The 15927-nt window shown below is 40.2% G+C and overlaps 1 protein-coding gene across 1 annotated transcript in view; it reads left to right on the top strand.

Annotated features, from left to right (window-relative positions):
• LOC128643061 (protein Wnt-7b-like) overlaps positions 1 to 15927 on the top strand; it is a 111619-nt gene that overhangs the window by 22842 nt on the left and 72850 nt on the right. The gene's annotated exons all lie outside the window — the stretch shown is intronic.

Here is a 15927-nt window from a genome sequence, read left to right as displayed (position 1 = left end):
GCACAAGAGAAGATAGAGTTTCTAGGCTTAACACTAAAGTGCCCACCACTCTCTAAACTAAAGGAGGAACTGACTGAGACATTACCTAATGAACCCAGTGACTTTATCATTGGGTCTCTATAAAAGAAACAATCATTTGAAAGAATCTGAAAAAGCAGTATTTAGAGGACAACATTAGACATGTGCGTTCGTCTTCAGACAAAAACGGTTACTCTAATTCAATAACTATTCAATACCAATCTAGCAATGTTCTTGTAAGCTGATTGATTCGTGTGTCAGCCAGTAGATATCCCCATATTATGATATATTGTTTATATTATATTGTTTATTAAATATTTATAAAATCGGTTAATTGATTTTTAATTAATTGCTTTTAATATTCCATATATTGCGATACCCTCTTGCTTTATAGCGCCCAATCATATACTTGTGGGATTTATCAGCAAATAAGTATTTAAGCTTCACTTTTCCTTTAGGCCAATCCTGAACTGAGGGGGGGGGGGGGGAATAAAAATAAAAGTATTTTTTGTGTTGCTGCTGGCTTGTACTATTACTATAATTTTATTTAAGTTTAAAGGGATACTAAACCCAATTTTTGATTCAGATAGAGCATGCAATTTTAAGCAACTTTCTAATTTACTCCTATTATCACATTTTCTTCATTCTCTTAGTACCGTTATTTGAAAAGCAGGAATGAAAGCTTCGGAGCCGGCCCATTTTAGGTTCAGCACCTTGGTAGCGCTTTCTGATTAGTGGCTAAATGTATCCACCAATCAGCAAGCGCTATCCAGGGTGCTGAACCCAAAATGGGCCGGCTCCTAAGCTTTCATTCCTGCTTTTTCAAATAAAGATAACAAGAGAACAAAGAAAAATGATAATAGGAGTAAATTATAAAATTGGGTTTAGTATCCCTTTAAGCTGATTGTCTGGTCCTTTGCTGACCTCAAGACATTCATCATAGGAAATAGTGGGTGTACAGATTTTCATTAACAAACAAATTCCAAATGACCCTAAGGGGCTGATTTATCAAAGCCTGGCGGACATGATACGCTGCATACGCTGTCGGCATTTAACATTCCACAAGCAGTAAAGTAAACTGCTTGTGCAATGCCGCCCCCTGCAGATTCGCGGCCAATCGGCCGCTAGCAGGGGGTGTCAATCAACCAGATCGTATAGGCAGACCAGTTAAGAAGCAGCAGTCTTAAGATCGCTGCTTCATAACGGCTGTTTCCGGCGAGCCTGAAGGCTCGCGCGGAAACAGGGGCATAAATCGGCCCCTAAGAGCGCATATTGGACACAATTGATGCATTTTTTTAAATTTTGTTTTGTGATAAATGATTAGTGTAAAACACGTTTTTTTGTCGTGCATGTCTAGTTAAAATATAATTTAACATATATAATAATTTAAACATGATTAAACTGATTTAAAATCTAAGGACATTTGAGTTTGTGCACAAATTCATAAATATCAATTGCTTCTTTTCAAAAACTGTAATTTTTTAAAATATACTTTTATAATCATTTATGGCATTTGAAAAAATAAGTTTAAACAATATTTCAATCCAGTTGCTTCACTATTTAATACTCATTTTAGCACACTTAGCTAGATTACGAGTTTGGTGTTATGAGTGAAAAAGCAGCGTTATGCTTCATAACTCTGCTTTTTCCCTAACGCTGCTATTACAAGTCTTGTTGTATAGGTGTACCGCACACCTTTTTGGCCGTCACGCAACGTCAGTACCGCACTTTTTAAAAAGTCCTTTTTCAATGCCATAGCGCCGGTATTACGAGTTTGCCTTGGAGGCCAAAAAGTTAGCGGTACACCCTATAACGACAAGATCCATACCACCATCTAAAGTCAGTAGTTATGAGTTTTACGTTACAAAGCTGTACCATAAAACTCCTAACTAAAGTGTTAAAAAGTACACTAACACCCATAAACTACCTATTAACCCCTAAACCGAGGCCCTCCCGCATCGCAAACACTATAATAAATGTATTAACCTCTAATCTGCCGCTCTGGACATCGCCACCACTATTAAAATGTATTAACCCCTATTCTGCCGCTCCCCAACATCGTCACCACTATAATAAACCTATTAACCCCTAAACTGCCACCCTCCCGTATTGCAAACACTATTTAAATATTATTAACCTCTAATCTGCCATCCGCCCACACCGCCGCTATAATAAACCTATTTACCACTAAACCGCAAGCCCCCCACAACGAAATATACTAAAATAAATTATTAACCCCTAAACCTCTGACCTTCCACATCACTAACTCTACATAAATATATTAACCCCTAATCCTAACCCTAAGGTAACCCTAAGTCTAACCCTAAGTCTAACACCCCCTAATTTAAATATAATTAAAATAAATCTAAATAAACCTTACAATTATTAACTAAATAATTCCTATTTAAAACTAAATACAAACTTACCTGTAAAAAAAAAACCTAACCTGCCTTACACTAAAACCTAACATTACAATCAAATACAATAAATTAAATTAATAAAATACAATTCTCTAAATTACAAAAAATAAATAAACACTAAATTACAAAAAAAATAATTTTTTAATCAAAAATAAAAACAAATTACTCCTAAGCTAATAGCCCTATCAAAATAAAAAAGCCCCCCCAAAATAAAAAAACCCCTAGCCTACACTAAACTGCCAATGGCCCTTAAAAGGGCCTTTTGCGGGGCATTGCCCCAAAGAAATCAGCTCTTTTACCTATAAAAAAAAATACAAACACCCCTGAACAGTAAAACCCACCACCCACCCAACCAAACCCCCCAAATAAAAACCTATCTAAATAAACCTTTAAAAGTAAAAGTAAAAGTTAAACATTGCCCTGAAAAGGGCATTTGTATGGGCATTGCCCTTAAAAGGGCATTTCACTTTTTTACATTGCCCAAAACCCTAACCTAAAAAAAAACCCACCCAAAAAAACACTAACCCCCGACGATCCACTTACAGTTATCGAAGTCCGGGCATCCATTCTCATCCAGCCGGCAAAGTCCTCATCCAAGCAGCAAGAAGTCTTCATCCAGGAGGCCTCTTCGATCTTCATCCAGCCGGCGAAGTCCTCATCCAAGCGGAGAGAAGTCTTCATCCAGACGGCATCTTCTATCTTCAGCCATCCGGCACGGAGCAGGTACATTTTCAAGACATCCGGCACGAAGCATCCTCTTCTTACGGTCGTCGCTGTAAACTGAAGGTTCCCTTTAAGTGACATCATCCAAGATGGCGTCCCTTACATTCCTATTGGCTGAAAGATTTCTATCAGCCAATAGGAATTAAAGGGGAAAAATCCTATTGGCTGTTGCAATCAGCCAATAGGATTGAGCTCTCATTCTATTGGCTGATTGGAACAGCCAATAGAATGAGAGCTCAATCCTATTGGCTGATTGGATCAGCCAATAGGATGTTAGATTTAGGCTTAGGGTTACGTTAGGGTTAGGTTTAGGGGTTAATAACTTTAGTATAGTGGCGGCGACATTGGGGGCGGCAGATTAGCAGTTAATAACTGTAATGTAGGTGGCGGCGATGTTAGGGGCAGCAGATTAGAGGTTAATAACTGTAATGTAGGTGACGGCGATATCGGGGGCAGCAGATTAGGGGTTAATAACTGTAATGTAGGTGGCAGCAGATATGGGGTGTTTAGACTCTGGGTTTATGTTAGGGTGTAAGGTTTAAATGCAACCTTTTCTTTTCCCCATAGACATCAATGGGGCTGCGTTACGGAGCTTTTGTTTCCGTGATCGCAGGTGTTAGGCTTTTTTTGCTGGCTCTCCCCATTGATGTCTATGAGGAAATTGTGCACGAGCATGTCAAAGCAGCACTCGATTTCGGTGCACTATGGAGCTCAACGCAACCATATCGCCCGCACAAGCCTGCTTTTTTAAAACCTGTAATAGCAGCGCTATAGGGAGGTGAAATAACGCCGAAAATGTTGCGGTCGTTAATTTCCCTATAGCACTCAAATCTCGTAATCTAGCTGACTATGAGGTGATAGCCACTTTTGCCATAACTTTTCTATGCTCTGCCGGCAGACTCGGCTCCAGAGCGAAAGAAATGGGGGGGGGGCATTTTTCACAAAGTATGTATGAGAGTCAGAATAAGAGCAGAGTGAGGGGACATCCCTTACAAGAGAAATAAAATAATGCTACACTGACAGTGCAATTACAACTCAGAGTGACATCGGCGTTTCTACTCAAATACACTTGCAACAGAAGCATCTGACAGAAGCAATTTTAATCCATACTGCACTGAGACTATAGTGGCAATATTAAGCAAATGCATATAGAGAGTAAACTACTGGTTAATGTAATCAGCTTTGTAAACGACATAAAATATGCGTGACGTGAAGATATATTAGCATCAGGAAACCACACGCTTTGCCTGTACAAGGTCGTGAGTGACCCGCTATGCCAGTCACAGGCTCAGAGCAAATGCTGCCAGCCTGCCCGGTGGGTATATAATGCGGGCACAGAGCAGGGCTAAAGCTTGGTTAACACTGTATAATATGGTAAATAGAAAAGCTTGGGACTTACTGTGATACAGCAACCGGTGTGCACCTCTGAGGGCCGCCATGTTTATGTAAAGTGGAAGCATTCCCTTAGTTAGTGTGCTGCTGCTGTCGGATGAGAAGGGTTCCTTCCCCTACTGCTTGTTTTGCTGGCCCAGTGCAGGCATTGGACTGTAACTTGAGCACGACACGCATATGGGCTTGACAAGAGGTTGGCATTGTTAAGGAACCACCCACTGTATGTGACTGGTATAGACACGCTATGCTGGGAACACCTACTGCGTGTGACTGCTATATACACACTATAATGGGAACACCTACTGCATGTGACTGCTATATACACACTATGCTGGGAACACCTACTGCGTGTGACTGCTATATACACACTATGCTGGGAACACCCACTGCGTGTGACTGCTATACAGGGAGTGCAGAATTATTAGGCAAATGAGTATTTTGACCACATCATCCTCTTTATGCATGTTGTCTTACTCCAAGCTGTATAGGCTCGAAAGCCTACTACCAATTAAGCATATTAGGTGATGTGCATCTCTGTAATGAGAAGGGGTGTGGTCTAATGACATCAACACCCTATATCAGGTGTGCATAATTATTAGGCAACTTCCTTTCCTTTGGCAAAATGGGTCAAAAGAATTACTTGACAGGCTCAGAAAGTCAAAAATAGTGAGATATCTTGCAGAGGGATGCAGCACTCTTAAAATTGCAAAGCTTCTGAAGCGTGATCATCGAACAATCAAGCGTTTCATTCAAAATAGTCAACAGGGTTGCAAGAAGCGTGTGGAAAAACCAAGGCGCAAAATAACTGCCCATGAACTGAGAAAAGTCAAGCGTGCAGCTGCCAAGATGCCACTTGCCACCAGTTTGGCCATATTTCAGAGCTGCAACATCACTGGAGTGCCCAAAAGCACAAGGTGTGCAATACTCAGAGACATGGCCAAGGTAAGAAAGGCTGAAAGACGACCACCACTGAACAAGACACACAAGCTGAAACGTCAAGACTGGGCCAAGAAATATCTCAAGACTGATTTTTCTAAGGTTTTATGGACTGATGAAATGAGAGTGAGTCTTGATGGGCCAGATGGATGGGCCCGTGCCTGGATTGGTAAAGGGCAGAGAGCTCCAGTCCGACTCAGACGCCAGCAAGGTGGAGGTGGAGTACTGGTTTGGGCTGGTATCATCAAAGATGAGCTTGTGGGGCCTTTTCGGGTTGAGGATGGAGTCAAGCTCAACTCCCAGTCCTACTGCCATTTTCTGGAAGACACCTTCAAGCAGTGGTACAGGAAGAAGTCTGCATCCTTCAAGAAAAACATGATTTTCATGCAGGACAATGCTCCATCACACGCGTCCAAGTACTCCACAACGTGGCTGGCAAGAAAGGGTATAAAAGAAGAAAATCTAACGACATGGCCTCCTTGTTCACCTGATCTGAACCCAATTGAGAACCTGTGGTCCATCATCAAATGTGAGATTTACAAGGAGGAAAAACAGTACACCTCTCTGAACAGTATCTGGGAGGCTGTGGTTGCTGCTGCACGCAATGTTGATGGTGAACAGATCAAAACACTGACAGAATCCATGGATGGCAGGCTTTTGAGTGTCCTTGCAAAGAAAGGTGGCTAAATTGGTCACTGATTTGTTTTTGTTTTGTTTTTGAATGTCAGAAATGTATATTTGTGAATGTTGAGATGTTATATTGGTTTCACTGGTAAAAATAAATAATTGAAATGGGTATATATTTGTTTTTTGTTAAGTTGCCTAATAATTATGCACAGTAATAGTCACCTGCACACACAGATATCCCCCTAAAATAGCTATAACTAAAAACAAACTAAAAACTACTTCCAAAACTATTCAGCTTTGATATTAATGAGTTTTTTGGGTTCATTGAGAACATGGTTGTTGTTCAATAATAAAATTAATCCTCAAAAATACAACTTGCCTAATAATTCTGCACTCCCTGTATACACACTATGCTGGGAACACCTACTGCGTGTGACTGCTATATACACACTATGCTGGGAACACCTACTGCGTGTGACTGCTATATACACACTATGCTGGGAACACCTACTGCGTGTGACTGCTATATACACACTATGCTGGGAACACCTACTGCGTGTGACTGCTATATACACACTATGCTGGGAACACCTACTGCGTGTGACTGCTATATACACACTATAATGGGAACACATACTGCGTGTGACTGCTATATACACACTATAATGGGAACACCTACTGCGTGTGACTGCTATATACACACTATAATGGGAACACCTACTGCGTGTGACTGCTATATACACACTATAATGGGAACACCTACTGCGTGTGACTGCTATATACACACTATAATGGGAACACCTACTGCGTGTGACTGCTATATACACACTATAATGGGAACACCTACTGCGTGTGACTGCTATATACACACTATGCTGGGAACACCTACTGCGTGTGACTGCTATATACACACTATAATGGGAACACATACTGCGTGTGACTGCTATATACACACTATAATGGGAACACATACTGCGTGTGACTGCTATATACACACTATAATGGGAACACCTACTGCGTGTGACTGCTATATACACACTATAATGGGAACACCTACTGCGTGTGACTGCTATATACACACTATAATGGGAACACCTACTGCGTGTGACTGCTATATACACACTATAATGGGAACACATACTGCGTGTGACTGCTATATACACACTATAATGGGAACACCTACTGTGTGTGACTGCTATATACACACTATAATGGGAACACCTACTGCGTGTGACTGCTATATACACACTATAATGGGAGCACCTACTGTGTGTGACTGCTATATACACACTATAATGGGAGCACCTACTGCGTGTGACTGCTATATACACACTATAATGGGAACACCTACTGCGTGTGACTGCTATATACACACTATAATGGGAACACCTATTGCGTGTGACTGCTATATACACACTATAATGGTAACACCTACTGTGTGTGACTGCTATATACACACTATAATGGGAGCACCTACTGCGTGTGACTGCTATATACACACTATAATGGGAACACCTATTGCGTGTGATTGCTATATACACACTATAATGGGAACACCTACTGCATGTGACTGCTATATACACACTATAATGGGAGCACCTACTGCGTGTGACTGCTATATACACACTATAATGAGAGAACCTACTGCGTGTGACTGCTATATACACACTATAATGGGAACACCTATTGCGTGCGACTGCTATATACACACTATGCTGGGAACACCTACTGCGTGTGACTGCTATATACACACTATGCTGGGAACACCTACTGCGTGTGACTGCTATATACACACTATAATGGGAACACCTATTGCGTGTGACTGCTATATACACACTATGCTGGGAACACCTACTGCGTGTGACTGCTATATACACACTATGCTGGGAACACCTACTGCGTGTGACTGCTATATACACACTATAATGGGAGCACCTACTGCGTGTGACTGCTATATACACACTATAATGAGAGAACCTACTGCGTGTGACTGCTATATACACACTATAATGGGAACACCTATTGCGTGTGACTGCTATATACACACTATGCTGGGAACACCTACTGCGTGTGACTGCTATATACACACTATAATGGGAACACCTACTGCGTGTGACTGCTATATACACACTATAATAGGAACACCTACTGCGTGTGACTGCTATATACACACTATAATAGGAACACCTACTGCATGTGACTGCTATATACACACTATAATGGGAACACCTACTGCGTGTGACTGCTATATACACACTATAATGGGAACACCTACTGCGTGTGACTGCTATATACACACTATAATGGGAACACCTACTGCGTGTGACTGCTATATACACACTATAATGGGAACACCTACTGCGTGTGACTGCTATATACACACTATAATGGGAACACCCACACCATGATTGATATGTACACAATTTGCTGAGTGGTTGCTGGTATCATTTGTGAACTGTTCCCATTGAGCGACTGGTTTACAAAGTTTTTTGAGAACGTTTACAGTTCGGGGCTGGTGTCATAGCTACCCTAGGTGAAGGCGCATTGCGTGTAAGAGATTTATTCTATACAGTCTCCCTGTAAGAGTCTGGTTTGCACACATTGTGCAGGGAACAGTTTCTGTGTGTTGCTTGTAAAAGGTCAGCATCATTCCACTGAGAAAGTGATACACACACAATATGCTGTGTGAATACCCACTTGGTGTGACTGGTATCATAACTAGAGTTACCACCTTTCCAGAATTATGACACACTTATTTATACAATAACAAAATATTTTTTTTGAGGGGGCACAGCATTTCATTTGGGAGGGCATTGCCCGTCAATGTCCCCCTTGGAGTCAACCCTGTCTGCCGGTGCCATTATTTTTTTTATTTTTTTTTTAGACCTTTCATATACTTTATATAATTAATTCTCATCACCATAATAAAGCATTAAGAGAGCTTATTAGCCTGAGGGGTCACCTGACCCAGGATGCTGGTATAAAATACTGGGAGTATAAACACTGTACCCGGCAGGGTCCTATCTCTCTTTTACAATGAGTACGTCTTTACTTCTTCTTAAAAAGCATTTAGTAGAATGGTTCTGCAGACAGCAATTCCACAGACCAAGGCATTTTATCCCACTTGTGCCTTTATGTTACTCACGTTTGTTCTAACCTGTCTGTTACTATCCATATGATATCATGAGACAAAACAGCATTTATTCTGACAATAAATTGTTTTGTTATATTTAAAGTATCAAAATATGAACGTTCTGTCTAGTTGATGCACGTTGTTGAGTGTGTCTCTGTAATGCTCGTGGGATACCCCTCTATCAGGCCAGTAGTCTTGTTATACCAGTGTCGAGCCGGAATGATAGGGAATATCCCAGAGCAGAGAAAGTTAGTAAGAGGAGGAGGGCGGCACTCACCACAGGCAAGACAGTGCCCAATGGCAATGGCAGAACAGGGCAAGGCAAATCACTGGAATGGTCCGACAGGCAGGATTCGGCAACAGTAAAGCAGTCAAAGGACAAACCACTAGAATGGTCAGGCAGGGTTTGGCAATGGTAAAGCAGTCCAAGGGCACACCACTAGAATGGTCAGGCAGGCAGGGTTCGGCAACAGAGAGGCAATCCAGAATAACAGGGGTTAATAAGCAGAGTAGTCAGACAGGCATAGTTCAGCAGCAATATATCAGTCCAGCAATTTAGGGGTTAAACAGGTAGAGTAGTCAGACAGGCAGAGTTCAGCAGCAGCGTATTGATCCAGCAATTCAGGGGTATAGCAGGCAGAGTAGTCAGACAGGCAGGGTTCAAAACACAGCAAGGCAATAAAAAAATGATCTATCACTCCCATCTATCACTCCCAGGAGTACACAAAGTAACACCTATACTTGGGCAGTGATAGATCGTTTGAATATGCTTACATAGGCGCAGGATTCGCACCACAGATGTCCGGACCGGCATCAGTGAGAGAGGAGCGTGCGGCGATGACGTCAGCGCTGCACGCATCCGGACCCGACTCAGCCCCTGGCAACAAGCAGGGAAGGAGATGCCGTGCCCCTAACAACAACTAGAGCGGCGCGGAGTGACAGTCTCTTTGTTTTGTCTGCTCCCTGACTCGTCCTCTCTCTCTCTTTTAATCTCTTTGAGCTTTTCTCTACATGATATGAGACCAGGAGAACACGAAACGTAATCAAAAGGATAAAAGGAATGATCCTGAAATCATCTCTGAAGTTTCAACCACTCGAAATAACACATAGCTTCGTAACCAGCCGTTAAGACTCCTTTGATATATTTATCAGAAAGTACAAGCCTTATTTTCCTTCTCAATGCCTATCAGTGGCTGTTATACAACTTAAAATTTGACGAGGGCTACTAAATGTGATAAAAATTATATAATAATATATGGAGATGCTTATCTGAGCATGCACTGCCCTTTGTAACTCAATGAATGTGCTTCACATGCATCGAACCATAGAACTGCTGCTGGTACCTATGGAAAAAAAAGGGTAAACATTAGAAGCTTTTAGTTTTCTCTGGTGTATGCAGATTTAAGTTTGGAGAACCACTACTTCAGTGCCAACTAAGGTCTAGTTTCCATTGAGGTGGTAAAGTGTGGAAAAACTGGTGGTAAAAATCTCCATAGACTTTGATGGAGATAAATGTTTTTACCACCATTTTCCAAACTTTACCACCTCAATGGAAACTAGGCCTAAATTGTCCTGCAGGTCCTTTGCAGTGATATGGGCGATTTTGTTTTTCTTTCATGACCATTCTACTGGAATTCTATTGGAGGTTTTCTTTGGCTTCTAGGTCTTGTTTTGGCTTCAACACTTCCTCTTAACTTCCATTTATTAAGGACATTTTGGACAGTGGTAACTACAAGCAGGAAGTGTTTGGATATTATTTTTTTATAACCTTCCCTGCTTTGTAAGAGTCAATTATCTTTACTTTTTTGTTCCTCGGTCAGCTGATTAGAGCTGCCTTTGGTTGTTGAGTGTTAAAATAACACCCAGAGAGGTTTGAAAAATTAGAAAATGTATTAAAGTGATAGTAAAGCCTAGCACCAGTGGAACAAATAAAGGGGACTTTCAGTCATGGGGGCCCATTTATCAAAGGGCTTGCGGACCTGATCTGACACTGCGGATCAGGTCCGCAAGACCTCGCTAAATGCGGAGAGCAATACGCTCTCCACATTTAACATTGCACCAGCAGCTCACAAGAGCTGCTGGTGCAACGCCGCCCCCTGCTGACTCGCGGCCAATCGGCCGCCAGCAGGGAGCTGTCAATCAACCCGATCGTATTCGATCGGGTTGATTTCCGGCGGTTCCTGTCCGCCTGCTCAGAGCAGGCGGACAGGGTTATGAAGCAGCGGTCTTTAGACCGCTGCTTCATAACTTGTGTTTCTGGCGAGTCTGAAGACTCGCCAGAAACACGGCCCTTCAAGCTCCATACGGAGCTTGATAAATGGGCCTGATAAAGTATAAAATACTTCATGCTGAAAGTTCCTTTATTTACCTGTAGCATTTGCCGCGCTGAGCACCTCAGGCAGCCCACGGCAGAATGCTATGTTTCAGTGAGGTGACATTTCCCCCTCTTAGCCAATAGTTGTGCGGGCCAGCTGGCATTATACCGGATAACTAGCACACTATTGGCTAAAATCACCTCAGTGATAAAATAGGGTTCTGCCGTCGACTGCCTGAGGCGCTCAGACGGCAAACACTGCAGACAAATAAAGGAACTTTGAGCTTCATGACGGAAAGTCCCCTTTATTTGTTGCACATTGGTAAATCCTAGCAATTCAAAAACGCTTGGATTTACTATAACTTTAAGCTCTGGGACTATTACCACTAGATTTAGATAAAGGTCTAACATTTAGAAAATTACTGTTCTGATGCTTTACAAAAAAATCACTAGCGGATCAATTAGAAGGGTGCCCACATTTTTGCACATGTCAAGGACCAATCAATATTTATTTTAAAATCTTTTTCGGTTTGTTTCAGCTGCTGATAGACACTTTTTGAATTTGAGCCATTCACGGTCACTGTTTTTCCATTCTTTTTGGGAACTGAAAAAAAAACAATATTGGCTTGTGAAAAAAGCCCCTATAAATTGCATGGAAAAGTCCTGTTATAGTTAATCCTAATCTAATTTTTCGATACTTTACAAAAGATTTTCGGCACCCTTTTTCACTTATTGAATTTGACAGATAAAGGTAGTTAATAAAATATGCGCATGGGCAATGCCATTTTGGATTTACATATGCATATACTATCTAGATTCATTAAGCCTCTTTTCATCTGTCTTGTATAGTCTGTCATTAGTGGTCAATCCTGAAATTGACATAAGTATATGTATTTAATAAACATATGTGAAATTTCATATAGCAAACAAGATCTGCTAGAAATGCTAGAAATTACGACATTTTTATTTCATATTGGCATTTTGCGATATTAAATTACAGTACATTTGTGTATTTAAACACAATTTATTTTGACAGTCACATTGTTATGAACAAGATATCGTTTGGCATTCCTTCTTGTTTATTGGAACTTGAGATCTATTGTACAAAATGCTATTTTCAATATGAAGAATCTTGTGTCGCAATCTGGTTATAGTAATTAAAATAATACGAGGTTGCTAATAAAAAAATTGTAATTAAAACATGTCCCAGTAAACCTTTTTTTTAAAGAGTTTTTAAATTTTTTTAGAAAGAAATAAGATATTTTTTAGGTCGTTATTTAGCAAAGACAAACCCAGTTCTGTACAGTGAGAATGTAAACTTTTGGCAAGATTTTAGGGGCTATATTCTTTCAATAAATTAATTCTCATAACATTGCACTTTTATAATTTAAAGTCTGTGAATTTTTAAAATCCCGTTATTGAAGATGATGTAAGTTGTGGATGCTTCTTCTTTGCGATAATATTTTTCCACACTGCTCTTTTTTTATTGAAGATGAAAAGCTCAGAAAGTCAGCAGAACTTTCTTTTCAAAAATTTTCTTTTTAATAAATGAATAATAATTACCGTTACATTAATATCAATTTAAAAAAAAAACATTGCACAAACGTAAGAGGTTCATTTTAAACATGTCCATTATTATTAACATGATAAACTGTACAAGGAGATGAAACAACTAAAATGTTACATACAGTCATGGCCAAATATATTGGCACCCCTGCATTTCTGTCAGATAATGCACCACTTCGCCCAGAAAATTGTTGCTATTACAAATGTTTAGGCATTCTCATGTTTATTTCTTTTGTTTGTATTGGTATGACACAAAAAAACTGGAGAAAAAAAAAGCTAAATCTGAAAAATTCAATGCAAAACTCAAAAAATGGACTGGACAAAATTATTGGCACCTTCTCAAAATTGTAAGAAATAATTGCATTCCAAGTTTGTGATGCTCCTGTAATTTGTAATTAAACTCACCTGTATCAATTAACAGATTCTGACAATATAGAAATCACACCGACAACCAGTTAAAACGGTGAAAATTGACTCAACCTTTCTGTCGTGTGTCTCTGTGTGTCACACTAAGCATGGAGAAGAGAAAGAGCAGCAAAGAATTGTCTAGGGATTTGAGAACAAAATTATGGAAAAGCATGGACAATCTCAAGGTTACAAGTCCATCTCCAGAGATCTTAATGTTCCTGTGTCCACTGTGCGCAACATTGTCAAGAAGTTTACATCCCATGGCATTGTAGCTAATCTCCCTGGACGTGGACGAAAGAGAAAAATTGATCAAAGACTGCAATGAAGGATTGTTCGACTGGTGGATAAAGAACTTCGATCAACTTCTAGACAAATTCAAGCTGACCTTCAGGCACAAGGTACAAATGTGTCAGCTTGCACTATACGTTGCCATCTGAATGAAAAGGGACGCTATGTTAGGAGACCCAGGAGGACCCCACTGCTGACACAGAACCTAAAAAAGCCAGATTGGAGTTTGCCAAAACTTTCCTGAGGAAGCCAAAATCCTTTTGAGAGATGTGCTGTGGACAGTTTTTTTGTAAAGCCCATCATTCTACTGTTTTCAGAAAAAGAAATTAGACTTTTAAAGAAAAGAATACAGTCCCTACAGTCAAACATGGAGGTTAACTGATGTTTTGGGTTTGCTTTGGTGCTTCGGGCACTGGATGTCTTGACTGTGTGCATGGTATTATTAAATCTGAAGACTACCAAAGAATTCTGTTGTGCAATGTAGGGCCTAGTGTCAGAAAGTTGGGTCTCCATTAGAGGTCATGTGTCTTACAGCAGGACAATGACCCAAAGCGCACGTCAAAAAGCACCCAGAAATGGTTTAAGACAAAGCACTGGAGAGTACTGAACTGGCCAGCAATGAGTCCAGATCACAATCCCATAGAGCACCTGTGGAGAGATCTCAAAACAGCAGTTGGGAAAAGGAACCCTTCCAATCTGAGACCTGGAGAAGTAGGTGAAAGATGAGTGGTCCAAAATTCCAGTAGAGAGGTGTAAGAAACTCATTGATGGTTACAGGAAGAGATTGATTTCAGTTATTTTTTCAAAGGGGTGTGCTACCAAATATTACATTGAGGGTGCCAATAATTTTGTCCAGTGTATTTTTGGAGTTTTGTGTGGAATTTGTCAGATTTGGCTTTTTTTTTCTCCATTTTTTTCTTGTCATACCAATACAAACAAAAGAAATAAACATAAGAATGCCTAAACATTTGTAATTGCAACAATTTTCTGGGCAAAGTGGTGCATTATCTGATAGAAATGCAGGGGTGGCAATATTTTTGTCCATGACTGTATATTGAGTTGTCAAATAGCCTTTGTATTGGTTATTTTCATATGGATTACAAATTTTGATTCTGTTAACATGAACTTAACAAAACTTAAAGGGATATGAAACAATTTGCAATTTACTTCTATTATCAAATTTGCTTTGTTCCCATGCTATCCTTTGTTGAAGAGATGCCTAGGTAGGCGTCTGGGGAACTAAATGGCAGGAAATAGTGCTGCCATCTAGTGTTCTTGCAAATGGATAACATTCTTGTAAAACTGCTGCCATATAGTGTTCCAGACATGTGACACACTCCTGTGCTTTTCAACAAAAGATGCAAAAGGAACAAAGATAATTTGATAATAGAAGCAAATTCTTTTTTTTTTTTATAAATTACATGTTCTATCTGAATCACAAAACATAAATTGAGGTTTAATTTCCCTTTATTAAAAGGACACTTTCAGTAGGTTTTCAGTTGAAAACAAATTCATGATTCAGATAGAGCACTGGTTTTCAAAACTGTCCTCCGTCCTCCCTAACAGGAAAGATTTTCAGGATTACCTTGGGCGAGAGCAGGTAAAATAACCATTTACTAATCGGCTCATTATTTCACCTGTGCTCTAGTTCAGATCTCATCAAAACCTGCATGTGATTTTAAATAACTTTCAAATGTACGTCTATTTGTTTTGTTCTCTTAGTAGCCTTTGTTTACAAGCATACCTAGGTAGGCTCAGGATCAGCAGCACACTACTGGGAGCTAGCTGCTGATTGGTGGCTGCACGTATGCCTCTTGCAATTGGCTCACCAGATGTGCTCATCTAGCTTCCAGTAATGCACTGATGATCCTTCAACAAAGGATATCAAGAGAATTAAGTAAATTGGAAAGTTGTTTAAAATTGTATGTTCTATTTGTATCATGAAAACATTTTTGGGGCTACATGTCTCTTAAGCAACACAAGGCTGACTAGCCAATCAGTAGCAGCATATGCTAAGAGGTTAACAGTAGTTTTCCTTACGTATGGTGTATTTATGTTAGACCTGTGGTTGCCCGTGGGGATTGTAATACACAGGCATTGTG

Source organism: Bombina bombina, chromosome 12, assembly GCF_027579735.1.
Source record: "Bombina bombina isolate aBomBom1 chromosome 12, aBomBom1.pri, whole genome shotgun sequence".
NCBI lineage: Eukaryota > Metazoa > Chordata > Amphibia > Anura > Bombinatoridae > Bombina > Bombina bombina.
The sequence above is the reverse complement of the archived record's forward strand: the minus strand, read 5'-3'. Positions and strand labels throughout refer to the sequence as shown.